The sequence below is a fragment of the Panthera leo genome, chromosome F2 (genome assembly GCF_018350215.1).
Source record: "Panthera leo isolate Ple1 chromosome F2, P.leo_Ple1_pat1.1, whole genome shotgun sequence".
Lineage (NCBI taxonomy): Eukaryota > Metazoa > Chordata > Mammalia > Carnivora > Felidae > Panthera > Panthera leo.
Window position 1 is genome coordinate 34076494 of NC_056695.1, and position 22516 is coordinate 34099009.

Sequence of the window (22516 nt, forward strand, 5' to 3'; positions counted from 1 at the left end):
ATAAAAGCCCAGTTTCTGAAAATTTGTATTTTTGGAGCATATAAATCAAGACGTGATTTCCAAAAGTGTCATGATGTTTCGTGATTTTTACTATTACATAAAAAGCTTTATCATTAAAAAAAGATTTGCCATTAAAGCTCTTGTATACACTTCAGATTCACATGATTAAGCAACTTTTGGAATATATTATGTGAAACCATATGCCAGATAATTCCTAAGTTAGAAGGAAAACCAACATTTGTCTTGACATTCCCTAAACCTATTGTTTATTCATAATAACAGCCTATTTAACTATTACATGCCAGGTATTGTGCTGGGTGCTGGGGTACAGTGCTGAGAGGAAAAACATGAAGCCTGTACTCTTGGAACTCAGAGTTTAGTAGACTCACTAACATTAAGAAAGGCATAAGACTTTATCTTACATGGTTGTGTGGATGTTTGGGACTATAATTAATTTCATCTCTCTCCTTTTCTCTGAGTTTTGAACAAATTAGGTAAAAACACAAGGAACCAGGGGCTCCTGGGTGGCTCAGTCGGTTGAGTGTCTGACTTTGGCTCAGGTCATGATCTCACGGCTCGTAAGTTCGAGCCCCATATCGGGCTCTGTGCTGACAGCTCAGAGCCTGGAGCCTGCTTCATATTCTGGGTCTCTCTCTGTCTCTCTCTCTGTCTCTCTCTCTGTCTCTCTCTCTGTCTCTCTCTCTCTGCCCCTCTCCCACTCATGCTGTCTCTCTCTGTCTCTCAAAAATAAACAGTAAAAAAAAAAAAAAAAAAAAAATTAAAACACAAGGAACCAGGTAAACATCGTTTTGGTCATTTATTGCTGTGTGACAATCCTAAAACTAAGTGACTTAAAACAACCACCTTTTTTTTTTAAATTTTTTTTTAAATGTTTTATTTATTTTTGAGACAGAGACAGAGCATGAGCAGGAGAGGGGCAGAGAGAGAGGGAGACACAGAATCCAAAGCAGGCTCTAGGCTCTGAGCTGTCAGCACAGAGCCCGACACGGGGCTCGAACTCACAAACTGCGAGATCATGACCTGACCTGAAATCGGATGCTCAATGGACTGAGCCACCCAGGTGCCCCAGAACAACCATCTTATTTGCTTACTGTTTTACTATCCTGCACTGGACTTATTTGAGGATTTTGAGTTTTGCTGATGGCCGCTCTAAAGGCTGCATTCAGCTGGCAGTTCAGCTGGGAGCTGGTCTTCTCTCTTTTTTTCTCTTACTCTCTTTTTCTTCATGTTTCTCATAGTGTCAATTCCCCGCCCCCCCCCCCCCCCCCCCACGGCCTTTCCAGCAGTTTTGCTGGCCTTACGTGGTGGCTTAGGACTCACAACAAGTGCAAAAGAAGAAGCAACCAGGCCTTCTTAAGGCATAGGCTTGAGATGAGCATAGCATCATTTCTGCCACCTCTGTTGATTAAAGCAATTCATGGGTCCAGCCCAGATTCAAGGGAAAGAGATGAGACAAGTATGTGAATCCCAGGATTGTACCAGACAGCTGTATTACACCAAAATGGGGCTTCTGGAAAACTGTTTATGAAACTGAGACTTAGGCTGCCTAGTACTTTCAGTACTAGGCCTGTCAGTGGGAAAATGGAGTCTGAAATGCAAAAACAATAGCATATTTGGCTTATTATACAAATGGAAATAGCTGGCAATATCCTTGGGTAGAAAAGAAAATTTTGGAACTCTGGGGTTTCACCCATAATGGAGCAGAATTGACTTGCTCTACTTGAGGGCAGTGGTGTCTAAAAAAGTGCAGAACCCAGAGCCCAGGCTGCTCCGAAGCAGTGATTTACCCAAGTCTCCCAAATTGGATAAGACAAATGTCCTAGTCAGCACACTGTGCAGAGTGGGTTATGGTGGGCAGAAAGCCCTCCTCTTAGCCCTTGTGATTAGATGTGAGGCTTAACAGTAGCAGAGCTCCTTGGTGAGTCACTCTGGCCTTGACAAACCTTGAGCAACCTGGTGCCTCACAAATACTATTTTCTGTTTGCAGTGTCTTGGGGAAAGGTTAGGATAAGCCACTCTTCCTTGGAGAGGAGTTGTTACAGTGGAGAGCATACACTTATAGAGACTGGGATGGGATTTTTCTCTCATTCGGGAATGGTAAGACAGAAGGTAATGCTTTTATCCTTTCTAGGAACAAGTAGAGTCTGAGTGCTTAGCTGGGTTTTTCCTCACTTTATCTTCATTGCTTTATCAGTTTATCTTAGTCTCAGTGGTATTTTCTTTTTTTATAGTTCACGTTATCTACTGTATAACGTTATGGCTAACAGTGGGATGAAGAAGATGAATGTTACATTATTATTACAGTATAGTTTCTGGATGGAATAATGAATCAATGTATTTCATTTAAAGAATTTAGGTAGATTTGAAGCATTTCATGTATACTGAGAAATGAACTCCTGCATCCTAGTGTAAATAAATCTCTGCACATTTCTGAAAATATTATGTTGGCTGTTGTGGGGAGGAGTTTGGTAATTGAATGTACTGAGAAACAATTTATATAAATAGGAAAGGGTAGAGCACAAAGAAGGGAACAGATAGAATTACCTTAAGGTGTTTCTCTATGACTCTTCAGGGTAGTTCAGAAATGTACTAGCATTAACAGAATTGTAGGTGTGATAGCTTTTTTATTTAACTAATGAAAAAAGTTCTTTTGATAGCTGTTTAGTATACCCATAATTATGATTAAATAGGGTGGGTGGAAGCAAACTGTTGAGTCCTGACTTGAAGTAGGATACTCCAGTCATATGTTAACCCCAGCTTGCCAAGTTGTACTATTTTTTGTGCTTAGTGTGGGAAGGAGAATTAAATGAACTTGCTCTGTATAAAGTAGGACATACTTTACCAAAGTAATAAACTAGATCGTGGCACTTCTAAAGTTTAAGAATTAAAGGCATTTTGGCATGTGTGTTAAGAACTGTAGCTTTATTTTTTTTTTTATTTTTTTTTTTTTTTATTTATTTTTGGGACAGAGAGAGACAGAGCATGAACGGGGGAGGGGCAGAGAGAGAGGGAGACACAGAATCGGAAACAGGCTCCAGGCTCCGAGCCATCAGCCCAGAGCCCGACGCGGGGCTCGAACTCATGGACCGCGAGATCGTGACCTGGCTGAAGTCGGACGCTTAACCGACTGCGCCACCCAGGCACCCCAAGAACTGTAGCTTTAAAGTCAGGTGTAACTGACTTCTGTCAATGCTTTTTAATAGCATTGTTGCTTCAGTTTCTTCTGTAAAATGTAGTGAATATTTTTGTTACTGGATTTTTGTAAGGATTAATTGAGATAATGTTTGTAAAGCTGAAAGCTGGTCCCTGAGACATAAGCAGCCCTTAAGTCATTTTTATTGCTCTTCACAATTACTAATAAGCAAAATTCAAACAATCCACTTTTCTGTGAACCACTCATTTCAACTCAAAGATAGTTTTAGATTAGTTTTGGCATGAGCAGAGCAGTATGTCTGATCTTACCTTTTGACTTAAAAAAATAAGTTGCTAAAAGGTTAAGAATGAATCTGAGAAGGACACTGACTCAACATGGCTGGCAGTTTCTCAGCTGGTGATGGTTTGGCTGCACAGTTTGGGAGCAAGAAATTGTTAATACCATCAATAGATGAATTACAGTATAGAACAGTGTTTATCAGTGCGCAGCCCCTTCATCAGAGTCATCCGGGTATTTGTTAAACAAGATGTCTGAATACTTTTTGAGAACTATGGTATGGTCCTTGACAGTGGAGTTCAAGAATCTTCATTATTAACAAATATCTCAGATGATTTTATACATATTAGTTTTAGAACTGCTGGTAGAGACTGAATCAGTAATTTGGGGGTTCTGGTGTTCTCAGAGACTGTTTTTAAAGCTACAGTGTTCAGTAAACACATGTATAATGTAAACAGAGAGCTTACCATCTGAACCTTTCAGATGTTTAAAGAGGCTTAAGATAATTGCCAATGACTTGATCCAAACAAACTATAGAAACCTGATACAGGGTGATTATGTAAGTAGTAGGCAGGAGAAGTAGCCATGCAAGAAGCATCCATTAGGCTTCCTTGTTCAATAAAACTTCCCCATGCTTCTACAAAAGAAGATACTCTTTTGAGTAAAGATATTTCTTCTTGGGATGCCTGGGTAGCTCTGTCAGTTAAGAGTCTGACTCTTGATTTCAGCTCAGGTCATGATCTCATGGTTCTTGAGTTCAAGTCCTGCACTGGGCTCTATGCTGATGGTGCAGAGCCTGCTTGGCATTCTGTCTCTCCTTCTCTCTGCCTCTCACCTGCTTGTGTGTTCTCTCTCTCCCTCCCTCCCTCCCTCCCTCCCTCTCAAATAAACTTAGAGATATTGCTTCTATAAAAATGCCTATGAAACAGTTAAATTAGATATTGTAATTTTCAGATAGTCTGATTGCTTTTCATTTAGCGAAAATAACTCAAAATAGAGAGATTGAAGTATGCCTACTTTAGAATTTGGTCATTTGGGTAGAAAGTAGGTTGGATGAAGACCATAATTTATAATCTGTCTCTTGTGGGGAAAGCCATTGCTTAGCTTAAGGGTGTTGACTTGGGAAAAATGTTGTGAGAAAAGATTTAATTTTAAATCGTCAAGAAAAAAAAGTTGATGCTTGTTTTCTCTAACTTTTGTTTAAGGCAGTGGTTTGAGACAGCCTGGGTTTTTTTTCATTTAAACCTTCCTCAGTCCTGTGACCATATCTGATAATGGAAGAGCAGATCTTTAAGTTTGGGCTATTCCTGGAAAAACTTAACCTGTGTTTATATTAACCATATTTTTATTGTGTTAGTGCATTTTTGTGGTAAAAAAAAAAAAAACAAACATGCCAGACCCATGATTCTTTCTAAATTTGAGTGGAAAGGATTAGTTGGCATTTGTTTGAGGAACATACTGTTTTTGTGTTTGATTGCACTGACTTTGTGGCCAGTGCTTTGGGGAGAAAAACAATAATAAACTCATTTCTTGTCCTATGAGCTGTGAAATAATATTGTCAATATTTACATGTGAATACCCAGGATGGAAAATGTACATTATACTCCAGAATTTCATTGTTCTAAGTTAAAAGTTTTGGTAATTATAACTTGTTTAAACTTTTGTGTGATTTTTCCTTTAAAGTGTTAGCTATTTAATTGGTTAGGCCTTAAAGTAAGACAAACTTAGATTTGAGTTTTCAAAATTCTTTTTTTTTTTTTTTTAAGTTTATTTATTTATTTTGAGAGAGGGCACAAGCAGGTGAGGGGCAGAGAAGGAGAGACAGAATGCCAGGCAAGTTCTGTGCCATCAGCGTGGAGCTTGATGAGGGACTTGAACTCAAGAACTGTGAGATCATGACCTGAACCGAGATCTAGAGTCCTATGCTTAACTAACTGAGCCACCCAGGTACCTCCCCTCTTTTTTTTATTTTATGCTATGTTATGTTATGTTATGTTATGTTATGTTATGTTATGTTATTTTGAGAGAGAGCTTGTGGTGAAGGGACAGAGAGGGAAAGAGAACCTCCAGTGTAGAGCTGACAAAGGGCTCGATTCCACAACCAACCCTGGGATCCAGGACCTGAGCTGAAATCAAGAAGAGTCAGATGCTTAACTCGAGGTTGTTATTGGCTAAGTGATCTTGGTCATATTAACCTTGGATTAAGCCCTCATATTATCATATGTAAACTAGGTATTCATATGTAAAGTAGTAGTAATACCTAATTCATAGTTTTCTTGTGTGACTTAAAACTGGCACTTAGAAACAAGTAAATAGGATGCGTTCATAATACCTTGTTGATGACAGATAGGTTTCAGAATTTATATTTAATTTAGAATGGTAATGGACTCCATACACTATGTTAGGTAAAACCCCAGTGAAATATAGGGCAGTAGCCTCTACTTTCTTCAGCAGTGTTTAAGTATGGATAAAATAATGAATGACCACACATCCAGTCGGATTTGGCTATTAAATGAGTCCAAGTCAGTTTAGTTTTTGACACCAAATGAGTTATGAAGTAGCTTTATAATTTTATAGTTTTCTGGGTTTTAGATTTGTGGATAAAGGACTGTGTCCCTGTATTTCTACTGTATTTTAAACATGAGAAGACTTACATTATTCTAAGAGTAAAGTTTTAGCTGTTTAGTTGATTTTCTCATTTTGGAAAGTTTCTGTGTATTTTAGATTCTGATATTTTTCTCTAAGAGTGAGAATATCTGATGGAAGTTTATACTTAGCAGCCTGCTTTAAAATTCTTAGGAAGAGTAATAGTAAATTAACATTGTGTGTCAGTTACTTGAGTAGCTTTAAAAATCCTGAAATTGTGTATTTATAACAAAAATTTACCATTATTTCTCTTGAGTGGTTAAATGTAATTTTGATCTTTACTGCAGATTCAGGGGGTTTTGCTGTGTATCATTTCGCAGCATGGCCATGTGACTGAAATGCCTTTCTTATCCTCTTATCCTCTACAGTTGTGGAAGTATGGTAGAACAGTATTGGAGTTTCTCTGCCTCAGAATCTTGAGAATATGGCTAGAGTGGTGGTGGTGAAGGAGTAGGGTTAGGAAATAAATACTCATTGCACATCCTCTGTATTCCAGATTCTACAAACAGTTCTAGTTTCCTAGAGTTGATGCTAATTAATACTTCCTTTTTGCTTCTCAAAACCATGTTAGTATCCTCATTTTACAGATGAGAAAACTGAGACTCAGAGGGGTTAATTATATACAAATAGAGTTGAAGTTTGACCTTAGGTGTGTCCTACTCTATAAGTACTTCTTTATATTACATTACCTCAGTGTGCTCTTCTTACACTAGAAATTGGCACTTTGGAATTGAAGCATTAGCACATTTCCATGGCTACTTAAATGCTAGTAAATTAGAATCTTTAATGTATTAAGAAGAATCAGGAACCGTTTTGGTGTGAACTTAACTTTGGGTCATAATATCTTATCAGCGCAATGCAGAAGAGCACTAACCTCATCAGCAGGCCTGGGTTGGGACTGCCATTAAGAAGCTTTGTGTCCCTGAGTAAGTCTGTTAATCACCTCTCAGCTTTAGCTCTAAACTTTCATGAGATGTAGCACATACTGTATATTTGAAGAATATCAAACGTTAAAAAATTTTGGATTCAAAGGAAAAAAGTCTGGAAATCAAGTATTATACTATTAAAATACAGTGCTTTGAAACAACCAACCAATTATTTCTGGAAATCTTTTTGTCATTTTGAAATACGAGATTGTACATAATATAATTACATTAAGTTTGATCCTTGCAAAAGTAGGAATGTTATGTTGCCCTGGATGTTTTTCCCAGAATACATGGAAGTGATTTATTAACCGTGATTCCACAGTTTACCTCTTTCATTGTTAGCATGTTTACGCTTTACACATTATCTTTTTTAGATTACTTGTTCTTTTTCAGTTTTTAGGAAAAGCATTTTTTAATGACTAGCTTAAAAGCCCCAGAAACCACCCTACTTGAAGTTGCTTAATCTTTAAGTGATAAAATAAGAGAATAGTACTGTCAGGTTGATACAGCAAAATGCTCAGTTTAAGGCATGGGTTTAGCTCAGCATTTTTTTTTTTTTTTTAAGGTTTTATTTTTGAGAGAGAGGGAGGGAGATGGTGGGGGCAGGGGGGAACAGAGAGAGAGGGAGACACAGAATCTGAAGCAGGCTCTATCCAGGCTCTGAGCTGTCAACACAGAGCCAGATGCAGGGCTCCATTTCACAAACTGTGAGATCATGACTTGAGCCGAAGTTGGATGCTTAACCAATTGAGCCACCCAGGCACCCCAACATTCTTTTTTTCTTTAGTTTATTTATTTTGAGAAAGATACAGGGCTCAAGCTGGGAAGGAGCAGCGAGAGAAGGAGACAGAATCCCAAGCAGGCCTCGCTGTCAGTGCAGATCGCTGTGAGATCATGACCTGTGCCGAAATCAAGAGTTGGATGCTTAGCCAGCTGAGCTACCCAGGTGCCCCGGCATTTTGTTTTTTATATTCTGTTTTTGTAGTGAAACGTAGTAAAAAGAACATTGACTTTGAGCCCAAGAGATCAGAGTTCAAAATCCTGACTTTCACTAGTCTTATGGCCGTGGGCAATAAATTCTTAAAGCCTAATTTTCTTCATTTGTCAGTAGGAATAATTAATGACTCTGAAGGATAATTGAAAACATTAGAGATAGTTTTTTGGTTTTTTCTGTTTGTTTGTTTCTTTTGTTATGTGACTGACAAATAATAGGAGTCCAATAAATGGTCACTGTTATTTTTACTGGTTTTGAAGTCAGAGACCTGATTCAGATCCCAGGTTTAAAACTGGCTTTGTTTCTGTGTCACTTAGACACCCCATGTAAGTGCACATGGTCCCAGGTAGTTACACTGTATCATCTTAGACTTCCACTTAGGAAGTATTTACTCAGCTCTTTTTATTCCTGTAAGCTGATGATGTAAGTTTGGAACTCAAGTTTTGAGATGCTCTTTGTTACTTAAATTTTATTTTCTTAATTAATGTAATCCAGCACACGAGTGGGAAATTTGTTTTCTACTGATATTCAGTAAGATGGGGAAAAAATTATCAAATACAAAAATTTTTTGCTTGAAAAGTTTTGGTGTTTTGCCATTGTAAACAATACTGTATATTATGAGAAATTGAGAAATTATAATTAGAAAAGAAGCTATCTCATTCTCATTATTGATATCATTTTGGTGTAGTTTTCCTTTGTTGATGTAAATAAATATTAATGTCAGTTCTTTTAAAACAAAAATAGGAATCATCTCTCTAAATTAAGAATAACTGTGAAAAATAAAGTAAAAATGTGTTTCACTTTATGATGACCTGAGGAGGAGGAAGGCAATGGAGCAAGGAGAGAAGGAAAGTTAGTGTGATAAAAGATAGAATAACAGTGCCAAAATCCTGTGTTTTTGTTTTGTTTTTAAGGGCCATCATTGCTTAGCTTAATTAGAATAATTTCTGCTAAATTTCATATGTTTTTGTCCTCACTAATGTTTTCTAGTAAATGAAGTACAAGCATTTTTGATATCCCTTGCTTCCAGCAGAATAAACTGTTAATTTCATTTTTGGGGAAGTTTGTATAATGTATTCAATTATATATATATTTTTAAAGATGCATTTTTGTGGAGCAATATCACCATCTTGTGGCCTTCAAGAAAATTGTTGCCAAAGTTATGTTTTTACAACTGTAAGCATAAGTTAGCTTTCTCTGTTGTTTGTCACAGCTCAGTCAAGTTTGTAATAGGCAATTCTTACTGTAAATGGGGGTGGGGAGTAGAAAACAAAATGACTTGTACACTAGGATTGCAACTTCGTAAAAAAAAAAAGTGTATTGGAGGAAAATAATACTTTGAAAACAGTTGTGGGTTGGGTTGGTGAGAAGATTATGGATGATTGCTACTCTTATGTTCTCATGAAATATGCAGTGTTTTACAAGCAATTGTGAGCTAGAAAATCTCAGAATGTCCTGTGCTCTTTTAATAGGATTTCCAGGGCCCAGAGAAATTTAGATGTCCTGTCCCACTGTACCATTTAGTGAGACTGTTGCCTAGAGCAGTGTTTTCTGAGCTAGTGACTCTTGAAGGAATATTTTCTTTTTTTTTTTTTTTTTTTTTTTTTTTTTTTTTTTTTTAATTTATTTTTGGGACAGAGAGAGACAGAGCATGAATGGGGGAGGGGCAGAGAGAGAGGGAGACACAGAATCGGAAACAGGCTCCAGGCTCCGAGCCATCGGCCCAGAGCCTGATGCGGGGCTCGAACTCACGGACAGCCCAGAGCCTGACGCGGGGCTCGAACTCACGGACCGCGAGATCGTGACCTGGCTGAAGTCGGACGCTTAACCGACTGCGCCACCCAGGCGCCCCATTGAAGGAATATTTTCTATGGGAACTTTTACACTTTTTCTTTCATTTTGATGATAATTTTAAAAGGGAAAAAGTCAATTCGAGAAGTATGGTGTTTCATTTAAAAGAGCACCTAAAAACTAAATGAGACCATTTGGTTTTAAGTCTGGGTTTATTTAATTGTTTTTGAGATTCGGTTGATACTAATTATCTTTCATTGGTAAATAAGTATTAAGCACTCTGTGTGCCAGGCTTTGTGGTAGGCAGAGTAGGTAAGATGGTGAGAATTTGTCCTGTACTCTTGGAATTTACAGTCGCAGATGCAGTGAGAAAAATAAAGCTATTTCGAGAAACACACAAGGTAGAAATCAAGAATTCTGGATAAAAATAGCTATAACTTTTTGAGCATTTACTGTGTGTCAGGCACCATGCAAAATGCTCTCAGTACTTTTTCTCTATGTCAGAAATTTATTTTGGAATTTTGCTTTGATTTTTGCAGGAACAATGAGTATACACACAAATAAGTATTTGTGGAAGCTCAGAAACATCTGTGTGGAACAATAGTTTCCTTATACAGTGCAAGTGGTTCAGCTGTTATGGGTCCAGTAGGCTTTTGTGGCTTGGTTTTGGTATCTTACCACCATTTATAACATTTCTGTGGGAAAATTTGTGCTGTGTTCTAAGCAGCTATCTTTCTCCCAGACTTTTAGAGTCCAATCGATGTGTAATTTGGTGATTAGCATATAACTTCTGAATTATTTTGAATAGTTAGGGCTTGAAGTTTTCAAGTTTAATGAACCGTCATTAAAATTTATATACTTTTGGATGTTGGAGTATTTAATAAATCAAATGAGCATTTTAGTTAACATTATGTTTTACTTTTGTATTGGGTATTTTTGTATTGAGCTGTTATTGTGGACTGTGGCAATGAAATCACATTGGTAAGGCAGACATGGATTACCAGGGCAAAGATGGGAGAGGATATAGAGGTTTATAGGATCTTATAGGATTTTCTTTATAATATTTTAAAGTTTTAGTTCTGTTCTATATGAGTACTTTTTTTTTTAACCTACCCACACTAGCCAATTCTACAGGGTTAATGTTTTATTAATTGTGAATTTTTATTTAACATGAATTTATTGAGTGTTCAGTAAGGGCTGAGCACTAGGCCACAGGCTGGAATTATAAAGATAAGTTTTAACAAAAAAATTTACTGTGTAATAGGGGAGATAAAGAAATAAACATGATTCCAGTGCTATGAAACACAAAGCAGCTAACTAGTCCAAAATTGGAGGTGTGACACTTGAACTAAATCATGAAGAATGGTTAGAAATTAAGTAGATGAGGGTTTGAGAGTACCCAAATGTTTCTGTGAGAATTACCTTGAGCCCCCAGTGTGCATAGTCAGTCCCCCAGATGATTCTGACATGCAGCCAGGGTACGGGAGACTAGTAGTGAATTAGAAATATTTGTCATTAGGGGTACCTGGGTGGCTCAGGCGATTGAGCATCTGATTTCAGCTAAGGTCATGATCTCACGGTTCGTGAGTTCGAGCCCCAAGCCAGGCTCAGAGCCTGGAGCCTGCTTCTGATTCTGTGCCTCCCTCTTTCTGCCCCTCCCCTACTTGTGTTCTCTTTCTTTCTCTCTCTCTCTCTCTCTCTCTCTCAAAAATAAATTAGCATTAAAAATTTTTAAAAAAGAAAAATATTTGTCATTAGTGAGGTTTGGGTAAAGAGCTTTTCTTGAGACTACCAATTATCTTGTTTTCTCTAGCTGAATTTTAATAAATAAAGGTGGCAAGAGTATGTATATACATGATACATTTGAATAACCAGAAGTAGTTTGATAGTAGCTAGAGTATATGCCCTTTTCTCTTTTGGAACCTAAACTCTAAACGACTCTAACAATCAGTGTCATCGCTTCTAAGCATGAACTGTTAAAAACGAGTTGGAAAAAAATTCACATGTCTGTGGGGATTGGTGCTACTGCTCCCCTGGGCCCAAGTCTCTGCTCTGTTTGTCTTAAATTCCTTACCTAGCTGCATCCCTTTTCAAACAGAATGCCTTGTATTCCCAGTGTCTCAAGAAGTGCCTACTTTATTGGGGAAATGGGTTGGCCTTCTCACCTGTTCTTTTCTCTGTCTATCCTCAGTGTGAGCTACGTCTATACCTCTGTGTTAAATCTCAACTAGCCCTGCCTTCTCAGAGATCTTGTCTAGTACTCATCATTTCTTCTATGACTTCAGCTTCTTCCTGTCTGAAAATATATTCAAGTCTCTTCCATCTTCAAAAACAAACCTATGAATACACCCCTTTAAGCCTGTATATGTCTTTTCCTTCACAAACATCTAAACAATGGTTTCTTAAGCCATTAGCTTCTGGTCCTACCACTCTGTTAAAATTATTCTTGCTAAGTGCCTGCTGACATTCATATTGTGCAGTATACAGTTTTCTCTTTTTACCTATCTTACTGTTAACCATCTCTTAGAAGCTTTTCCTGACACCTCTTCTCACCAAATCTAATTTAGGTGCTCCTCTTTTGTACTTCTGTAATACTCTGCAATGAGCTTAAAGCTGCTGATTTCTGTGTCTGTTTCCACTGCTAAATTATAAACTCATTGAGGGCAAAGAGCTTATCTTAGATGATTTAACACACTACTGTTTAACACATTACCTGAAGACACATCTGGTGTGTGTGTGTGTGTGTGTGTGTGTGTGTATATATATATATATATATATATATATATATATATATATATATATATATATGCTGAATGACTTAATTCACAAAAATTGTTAAAAGAAATGCCTAACATTTATTGATAGATAGCTCCTTTTTGCCCCATGGTAAGTTGCTTTTCTTATGCTGGAAATATTAAATGAGAGGCTTAGGTCAGGATTTTGTGGGGAGAACATGGAGGCCCAGTCAGTGTTTATTGAATGAACCATTATCTGATGATACAGAGAGGTCCTGGAAGGAATAGGTAGGAGGTAGCCACATTTTGGACATGGAAGATGAGGGGAGATACTTCAGTAGACTGCTGAGGCAGCAACCAAATTGCCTGGGTAGAGAAGTGAGTAGGAGGTGAGAAGGAAGGGTGGCTATTCTTTTGAGAAGACAGGGGTTTTTTTCCCCCCCTTTTTTTATTGCCATTCTTTTTTTTTTTTTTCTTATTGCACTTGTTTCATCTGGTTTGCTTTTTGTTTGTTTTAATAAAACATGAGCCCCATGCTCATGCTAAAGGAGAGTTGGTTATGAATGCAAAGTGGGGGGAAGCACTATCCTAGGAAGTGAAAGTGGTGTTAAGCACTTAATCACTTTGGAAAGTAGGAGGGTATATTTCATTTTTAAAAACAGAACTTGGACAGGATTGCATGTAGTATAATTTTATAAGAATCTCTGTCAGAAGTTATTTAAAGTAGGTGGGGTAAGGGTCTCAAAAGGCTATAGTATTAAGTTTGAAAAGGGTAATCTCAGTGTTCAGAAAAATTAACTGATAAATTGCAGTAAATATAGTAGGACTATATATATTTTTCTGTAAATGTCTTTTTTTTTTTTTTACTGTTTCTCATATTTAATATTGCTTTTTTAAAGTTTATTTTTGAGAGACAGAGAGAGAGAGAGCGAGTGGGAGAGGGGCAGAGAGAGATGAGGAGGGAGAGAATTCCAAGCAGGCTCTGTACTGTCAGCACAGAGTCTGATGTGGGGCTGCTCCAGCTCATGAACTGTTGAGATCATGACCTGAGCCAAAACCAAGAGTTGGACGCTTAACTGACTGAGCCACCCAGTCCTCCCTCTCATATGTTATATTTTTAATAATTTGGCATTTATACAGCACTTTGTAATTCATAAAATACTTACATGGATCTCACCTAGGCCATTTGCTACTTAGGTTAAATTACTTGTCCAAGGTCTTGTCAGTTTATTTATTAAGCATTAATTGTGTGCTGGGTATTTTTCTTAGTGCTTTGTCAATGTTAACTCGTTAACTCAAGGTAGGTATTGTTACCTTCTTCATTTTATAGACGTAAAAACTGAGGCATTATGAGGTAAAGGAGCTTGCCAAAAGTTGAACATAGTAGTCAAGTGGAGCTAAGATTTGAATCTAGGCAGTCTGGTTGCAGAATTTACACTCTTAACCACCGTTTCACTGCCTCTTAGTAAATGTGGGAGTAGAAATTCAAATCCAAATTCAAACTAGACTTTGGTAAATGATAGTTTCTTATTTTCAGTCTCCCCCTATGTACCCCTTCTTCACCTTATTAGAAATAATTGGACCACCAGGCACACTGAAAGCCTTCTATAAGTGACAGTTTAGTTGTTGACAGGACTGGATTTGTGTTTCTTGTAACTTCAAACATTACTAGGTATTTAGAGTTTTATATTAAGTTTGTAGTAAAGGTACTTTTTAAAAAAGTTGTTAACCTGTGACTTTGAAAAGAGCAAAATGGTACTTTTATCAGCTCAAGATAGAAATATCTTTGATATTTGATCCTCTGGACTGGGCTTTGCTGTGGTGTGTCATAGCTACTGCTAATTTAACCTCTAGTTTACTGTTTAAATTCTCTTTTTAATTATTTATTACCTTTTTTGGAAGGAATTTGCACTCCATATAGACAAGAAGACTCTGTACATTTTGCTGGCTGGAACTTTATATGAAACACATTTTGTTTGAAAGGATGGGTGGTTAGTTTTGCCTTGGATAGGTAACTATCTTGTAATTATTTCTCAGATTAAGTTACTGTGATCATGGTTGTGCTTTGACTGGAGGCTTGCTACCTGTGATATACAAGGCTGATTTGAAGGCAAGGATGGAATTTGAATTAACCAGAATCCAGAAGGAACTTAATCAGAATGAGAAAGACAATTGAGTCAAATAGTTTAACTAGCTGTTGGACCTGAATTTCTGTAAATAGAGTGAATTTTATGTGAAGAGCAATGAGGAAGTAAATTGCAGGAAATTAATGGGCAGCTGTTAGTAAGGGTGTGTGCCATGATAATATGAGGAGACATAGGTTAAATTCAGCAAGGCTGCTGACTACCTCATAACATTCACATTGTTAACTATGAATGTTTGTTGATCTGAAGAAGGGAAGGAAGTTTGTATTAACCATATAACCATGACTTTAGATTGGTCACAGAGTAATTTTGAGAGCAAGGAATTCACATAGTTTGGAAATGGTTAAATTTGGTGATAAGAGAATCTACAGATAGATCAAGGTTTAGTGCTTAGAAAATTAAAATTATGTGTATAGTACATTTCAATGTAAGATTTTTATTTTGTTTTTGTTTATTAGCTTGAAGTGGCAGCAGAAAACATTAATGAGAGCATTTTGAGAAGTTTATTGTAAAGCAGATTTTCTGTGTAATTGAGAGAAATAACACTTAAAAGGTACAGTTGAATATAAACTCACTGTATACAAGAAAATGAGATAATAAAATAGGGAGAGAATGAATTTATGAAAGGGGAGATGTGAGATATATCTAGGGGGAATAAAGCCAAGAAAAGAGGACTAGATTTGTGTTGGTGGAAAAGTAGAGGTACAAATGGGAGGATAAATGAAAACAGAACCAAAAAGTTTGGGGAAAATTAATGTATTTGCCTCCTCTGGTTGAAAATCTGAAATTGAGTGGAGATATCAAATAATGAGCTGGAGATACTCATTGAGGAAATTTGACACTTTGAACATAAATACATTTTTCTCATTAAAAAAAAACAACAAAAAACTTCTTGTGCTCCTGTAAAGTTCCATAATACAGTGCACTAAAAGGAACTTTGAAATTGAAAGTACAGAAGGATGGAGGAAAGATGAGTTTATTAGAGCCTGTGATTAGATAGTCATTTTTAGATTAAAATAAACCCCAAACTATAGTCAGAAATTAAAAAGTACATGTAGATGCCCATCTTTATTTGTCCTTTGGCAGATACTGCCAAGTGTTTTTAAAGTCACTGGAATGACACAGTTTAAAAGTGTTAATTCTTTATTACTCAGTGGCACTTGTAAATTATCAGGAGTGTGTTGTTTTGCATTAAAGAGGATTAGTGAGTGATACTTACATAGGTCTGTGTGGACAAGTAAACTTATTAAGAAATCAGCTAGCTTTCATGGGGCAACTGGGTGGCTCAATTAGTTAAGCGATTTTTTGTCTCTTTGTGTGGACTCCTGGTTTTGGCTCAGGTCATGATCTCATGGTTCATAAGTTTGAGCCCATGTTGGGCTCTGTGCTGACAGCATGGAGCCTGCTTTGGATTCTCTCCGCACCCCACCCCCCCTCCGCCCCTCCGTGGTGCGCGCACTCTCTCTCTCTCAAAATAAATAAATAAGCTTAAAAAAAAAAAAAAAAAAACAAAACAGTCAGCTTCCATCCCAAATAGAAATGTATGTGAAAGTTTGAAACTGTGAAGTGCTATGAAAACATAAAATAGTGATGATACTATTGCAGGATTTTTTTTTTTACCTCAATAGCTGAGTTCATTGTCTCACTGCTTTGATGAATGAAGAGGTGGACACAAAATGAGCAGCAGGCAAAATTTTATTAGAGTATAAGATCAGAAGGAAAGCTCTCTAAGGTTCTAGTTGCCTCCCCATGTCCCCCCCCCCCCCCCTTTCCTTCCCCTTTGTTCCTTCTCAGGTTTTACCTTTATTGGCTGGATAACTCTAGGTGCTAGGTTGTCCATTCCTGATTGGCTCAATTGCATTGTATGAGGGGTGGTCTATGGCCATACCGTTCCTTGTTGGTCATAGGTTTTATGGTCCACTTATTTTTAGTCAGGTCTTTTGTCAAATTTCTGAGGAAAACCTGAGGGGGAGTAGGTGGTGTCTGTTATATTCTTAAGAAGGACCTTACGCCTCAGGGGGTTTGCTGTAGTCCGACATTCCCAGCATTGTTCCAAAAAATGTGTTTTTCCCCACCCAGGGATGTCAGGTCCTCATCTTTCCCTCTCTGCCTATTTTATCCTGTCTTTTCCCTATCATAATATTGCCACTAGGCACTGGTGGGAAAAAGGGGAGCTGGAGGGACTGGAGGCAGATTGTTAAGTGGACAGATTGTAGAGGGAGCATGCAGTGGTACAGCTATGGGGTCAGCCCTGCTGGTCAGTGGAATGAGATCGACTTGTGGGATACAAGGCCAAGGTGTTGTTGGCATAGATGTTGAGACAGGAGTGGGGATGATGGTGTAGTATGGGGAAGAACTGTGGGCCTGAATAGGAACTTGGAAATGCCTTTAAATGCCTTTGAATCCTTACGAGACCACAGGGGCAGTTATTTGGAGTTTAGTGAAACTAAACAATTCTGAGGGCTAAAAGGCACTGGGTATCAAGAAAGCTTCTTGCTCCTTCCTCTACCCTTTGCCCAACATGTAGTCCCAGTGGCATTGAAGCCCACTGATGAGTTGTCCCTGTAAAGTTGATTTTTCCTTTCTAATTATTTAGGTCATACAGAAATATAAAATTTAATGGGATTGTGCTTTATTGTAACAGGATTCTTTAAGAACAATCTCTTTGAGGTACATGAAAAAAGCTGCCTACACAGAACCATTATCCTGTTTACTAAGGTTACCAAATACCCACCCCAGTGTGTCCTGAAGCAAGAGGTTTCCCAGGGAGCAGAACTAAACACTGGATGGTCCTGGAAAGTCAGTATGAGTCACCTTCTTATTTACTCTCTCCCATTTTATAAATTCATTGAAATGACCAATAATATCTTTTTATGAATGATCCTTATGTAGAAGTAACATTCTTGTATTATTTAAAATTAAATCTTCTATTTTGTAGCTTACGCTTTTATGAAATACTTATTTCTGTTTTAGAGTTGCTAAATCTTGGATATCTTAGGGGCAGGGAAGCTGTTTTTTTCATCTATATCTTTGCCACTTCCAGTGAGTTTTAGATTTTGTGCAGTTGATATAATAGCTTTGCCTGAATACAGGCTTTCGAACCTTCCAGGTTCCACATTCATTAGATGAAACATCTCTGGCATCTGATTATGTACCATCCTATCTTGTTACTGAAGTGTTTAGTATGTGTTAATATTGTCTTCAAAACTAGGCTAAGTATTCACTGGAACTTTATCTTCTACAGTTTTTGTGTTCTTGCCATGCCCACTTTGCAGACTAGGTGGTATGTAAGCGCGTTTATTAATTGATTCAGGTAGATAGATATGTGACAGTTTTCTGGCTTTTCCAAGCCTTGATGCTGTGTGTAGCATGCAAAATGGATCAGATTTGTTGTTCTTTTTTCTTAAAAGTTGCTTTCTAAATCAGTTGCTTCTGACTTAAGGATGACATCTTGAAGTAAGCAGGCAATTGAGATATATCTTCTAAGTGAGGATTTGATAGGCCTATAACCTTGGAGGACTGGAAGCATAGTTTGTTATCTACATTCTGGACTCTTCTTTTCTTTGCAGTCGAATAATAATGAACTCTTCTATAATTCTGTGGCATTTTTAAAGGATTGAGCTGGACATAATCAGCTTCCATATAATTGGCCATATCCTCTGGGTATAACTTGTAACCTAAATTCATTTGGATGAATAACCAGTTTGCTCAAAAATTTGTTAACAAACTCAAAGTTTTGTTTTTGCCTTTTGCCACAACTGGCCACACAGATGTTAAGTGGTAGAATTGGAAACGAAATCAAAATAGTATGACTGTGGAATTGGCTCTTAAGCTTTGTACTGTATTGTCTCCCACAATTTGTTCTTCTTATCCTTATCCTGGTTATGGCACCCTCATCCACCCAGATAGTGAAATGGGAAGTTTTGGTAGTTCAGAATCCTTTGTAACCCTCAGCTATCCCATGACCATCTGGTTAAAGATCTTATATATAGCCTGAGTACCTACCCCCCCCCTCCCGCCCCGCCCACCACCACTCCCAGTGCTCTGATTCAGATAAACTCAATATTTTAGATCTAACCCTGCTGCTGCCAGAGTTATTCCCCTCAAATGTGATTCTTGTTATTGAAACCCTTTGGTGTCTTATCAGTTACCTTTATGATAAACTTTAAACTACTACGCTTGGTATATTTTGAATACCATGTAAACTATTCCATAGGATCCTGTGCAGTTTAGATTACTCAGTTTGCCTGTTAACCTTATCACTTGACACTATCCCTACCTTCCATTCTCCAGCCATTCTAATAGTTCTCCAAATGCACCATAATTTCTGTAATTTTCTCTTGGAGAATTATACTTCAAGAAACAGTTCATTCAAAGGAAGACACAGTTCATTCAAAGATACCTTCTCTGTGAACTGTCTCCTGATTCTGATAGTTTGGATTATCCACTTTTTCTTGTGTGCCCCAGATGTTCTACTTTACATTTTGCATCTATTTTAGTAACTGTAACACTGAAAGGTATTTATTTGTTTACAGGTTTGTCTCCTCACTAGACTATGAGCTCCTTGAAAGAAGGAATCCTGTCTTACTCATCTTTATATCCCCAGTGTCTAGCACAGCTCCTGGTACATAGTAAGTGATTAGCAACTTCTTTTTTGAGTAAGACTCTTATTTTAACACTCTTAACTCCACATATTGACGGTTACTTATACTGATCTAGACCTATATTGTCATAACAAAATATGATTGTAGACTTTTAACACTTTTGAGGCACAATTTTCTCATCCATAAGATGAGACTAGTACCCCCCCACTCATACAACATTATTGTAATACCAGATTAAAGAATATATATAGCAGTGCATTATATTTTAAGTGTCATACAACTTTATGTTGTTAAGTGTGGGAACTAATCGTATGTTGAAATTGATCATTTTATTTGCTGTGTTCCTTTTAAGGCAAAATGGTACCATTTTTGAACCATTTCTGTCATGTTTTGCAGTTACTGATTACCAGAAGCATGTACTCAAAATAACGAATCCTATGCCTGTTTATCTTTTTTGCTCTGCAGTTACCTTTCTATCTAATTGACTAATAAAGTCTCTCAATTTTCTTTTAATCTGCTTCCAAATGAATTAACATCTTCACCTTTCCTTAGATCCCTCATCCATTGTTCAGAGGAAGAAGTGTCTTTTTCTTGGAAGACTAATCACATCATCTGTGACAGCTATGCCTTTCCCTTTTTTTTCCCTCACAGGCTATAGACATCATACTTGATGGATTAGTGATCTACACTTTACCTACTTTCTTGCCTTCTATGCATTCTTTAAATTTTTAGAAGTTCTGTAATTTTAACATGCCAGATTATATGTAACATATGGAAGTTAATAATAAAAACAAACATTTGGGAACCAACCACTTAAGAAGTAGGTCAGTACCTACACAGTTAAAGAGCTACCTGTGAGCACGTCTGTAACTGCATGGTCCTGTCTTTCTCCCATCCCTGAAGTAACTGCTGTTCTGAATTTTTTTTTATTCCGATTTTTTTATCTCTTCTTTTCCTTAGTTGCATTACCACAAATGTATTTTTTTTTTGTTTTGAGTATAATAAATGTTCTTTTTATAGCCTTTGTAAACCTTGCACAAAAGGCATTTTAGTATAGAGGAAAACCTAATTTACAAATCTTTATACGTTCCAGAGAAAATATTCAAGTATCATAAAAGAATACATAGAAAAATTTCAGTGTGCACATTCATATTTATAATTAAATAATCATGGAGACTTACTTTTGGGCTGTGCTTATTGCCTCACCATATACAAAATGAAGTGCCTTATCCAGAGGACAGAAATATAGCAGAAGTATTCTCACATATTAGTTTCTTTAGTTTGTGCAGAAATGTTTCCATTAGATTCATAGTGTACTCCTTGGAAGAGTTACAGTTTGTCATTTGATTGCCTTTGGACCTTAGCAGTTCTTTAATGGGCTTCATTCAGTTTGTTGATTGTATAAGCATTTGAGACTCAGAATCCACAATGCCACCATGTTTTTGGATTTCTTTTTCTTTTTTTTTTTAATTTTTTTTTTCAATGTTTTTTATTTATTTTGGGGACAGAGAGAGACAGAGCATGAACGGGGGAGGGGCAGAGAGAGAGGGAGACACAGAATCAGAAACAGGCTCCAGGCTCCGAGCCATCAGCCCAGAGCCTGACGTGGGGCTCGAACTCACGGACCGCGAGATTGTGACCTGGCTGAAGTCGGACGCTTAACCGACTGCGCCACCCAGGCGCCCCTGGATTGCTTTTTCAATCATGGAAGTGTGGCATTTTCAAAGGAATTGCATAGCAAAAGATGAAGTCATGATAGCTGCCAAAAGAATTCATTTCTTTCTTCTTTGTGTTTAAGAGTTGGAAGTATTTCTTGATGACCTTAGTTTAGAATGTTAAATCTTAGACGTGGGACTGAGTAAGAGGAAGATGACCTCAGTGGAGAGTGTTAAATCTTAAAGGTGGGACTGAGTGAGGCTCAGAACTCCATTTGTATTTTTTTTTCATTCACTATTACATTTCTAAGACCCATTCAATGTTGTTGCCTGCAACTGTAGTTCATTCATTCTCATTGCTGTATAATGTTCCATTATTTGAGTTAGCCTAATTAACTTAACCATTTTTCTACCAGTGGACATTTGAGTATCAGGTTTTTTTGTTGTTATTTTGAAGTATGTTTACACTTGGCACACAGGTAAAAAATTTTCGTATTCTATATCTAGAATTGTTCATTGAAGGATATGCAAATGTTCAACTTTATATGATAATGCCAAATTGTTTTCCAGTGATTGTACCAATTTTAACACCTACCAGCAGGATTTTACCAATTTAAACACCTAGTCACAGTGGGGCACCTGAGTGGCTCAGTTGGTTAAGCCTTTACTTCTGCTCAGGTCATGATCGCATGGCTCATAAGTTCGAGCCCCACATCAGGCTCTGTGCTGACAGCTCAGAGCCTGGAGCCTGCTTTGGATTCTGTGTCTCCTTTTCTCTCTACCCCTGTCATGCTCATGATCTTTCTCTCTCTCAAAAATAAACAAACATTTGAAAAAAAAAAATGAAACACCTGGCAGCAGTGTATAAGAGCCACCATTGCTTTACTCTTTTTTTTTTTTTGCCATTATTTGGTACTGTCAACATTTCTAGTTTTTATTCTAGTGAGTTTAAAAATAACATTTCGTGTGGTCTTGAGTTTCTCTGATGAGTAATAAGATTCTGCATCTTTTCACGTACAAATTGACCTTACAAGTTTCCTTATTCTATAAAATTCCTGTTCAGGCTTTTTGCCCATTTGACTACTTGTGTTGTTTTATCTTATTTTTTATAGAAGTTCTCATATAGTTTAAATACTAATCTTTAATCAGCTTTATGTTTTATAAATATCTTATAATTTATAGATTGTCTTTTAGTTTGGTTTATAATATTTTATGATAAACAGAAGTTCTTGGTTTCTACATAGTAAAAATATTTACACTTTGCTTTTTTGGTTAGTAAGTTTAAGAAATCCTTCTGTTCTGGGAGGGCACAAAACAGTTTTCTGCTCTAATTTCTTCTAAAAATTTTAAAGTTTTCCTTTCGTATGTACATCACTAGTCCATCTTGAATTGATTTTGTATATGATGTAAAGTGAGGATCCAATTTAATTTTTTCATATAGGTAATTTCAGTCTTATTTAGTAGTCCCTCTTTTCCACAGATCTGCATTGTTATGTCTGTTACATGAGGATGTCCTTACATACCTTGGTCTATTTTGGGGCTCCCATTTCATTTCATTTATTTCATCTTG

The 22516-nt window shown here is 37.1% G+C and overlaps 1 protein-coding gene across 6 annotated transcripts in view; it reads left to right on the forward strand.

The window, feature by feature from the left end:
- WWP1 (WW domain containing E3 ubiquitin protein ligase 1) overlaps positions 1–22516 on the forward strand; it is a 134975-nt gene that overhangs the window by 5040 nt on the left and 107419 nt on the right. For 3 of the 6 annotated variants that reach the window (XM_042923118.1, XM_042923121.1, XM_042923122.1), the window contains exons 1-2: positions 17335–17486; positions 19223–19318. The exons of 1 other annotated variant lie outside the window; for it this stretch is intronic. The gene's annotated coding sequence lies outside the window, so the exon portion shown is untranslated. Of the gene's footprint in view, positions 1–17333; positions 17487–19222; positions 19319–22516 lie in introns of those variants that run through there. 2 more of the 6 variants (XM_042923124.1, XM_042923119.1) reach the window with 2 other exon arrangements.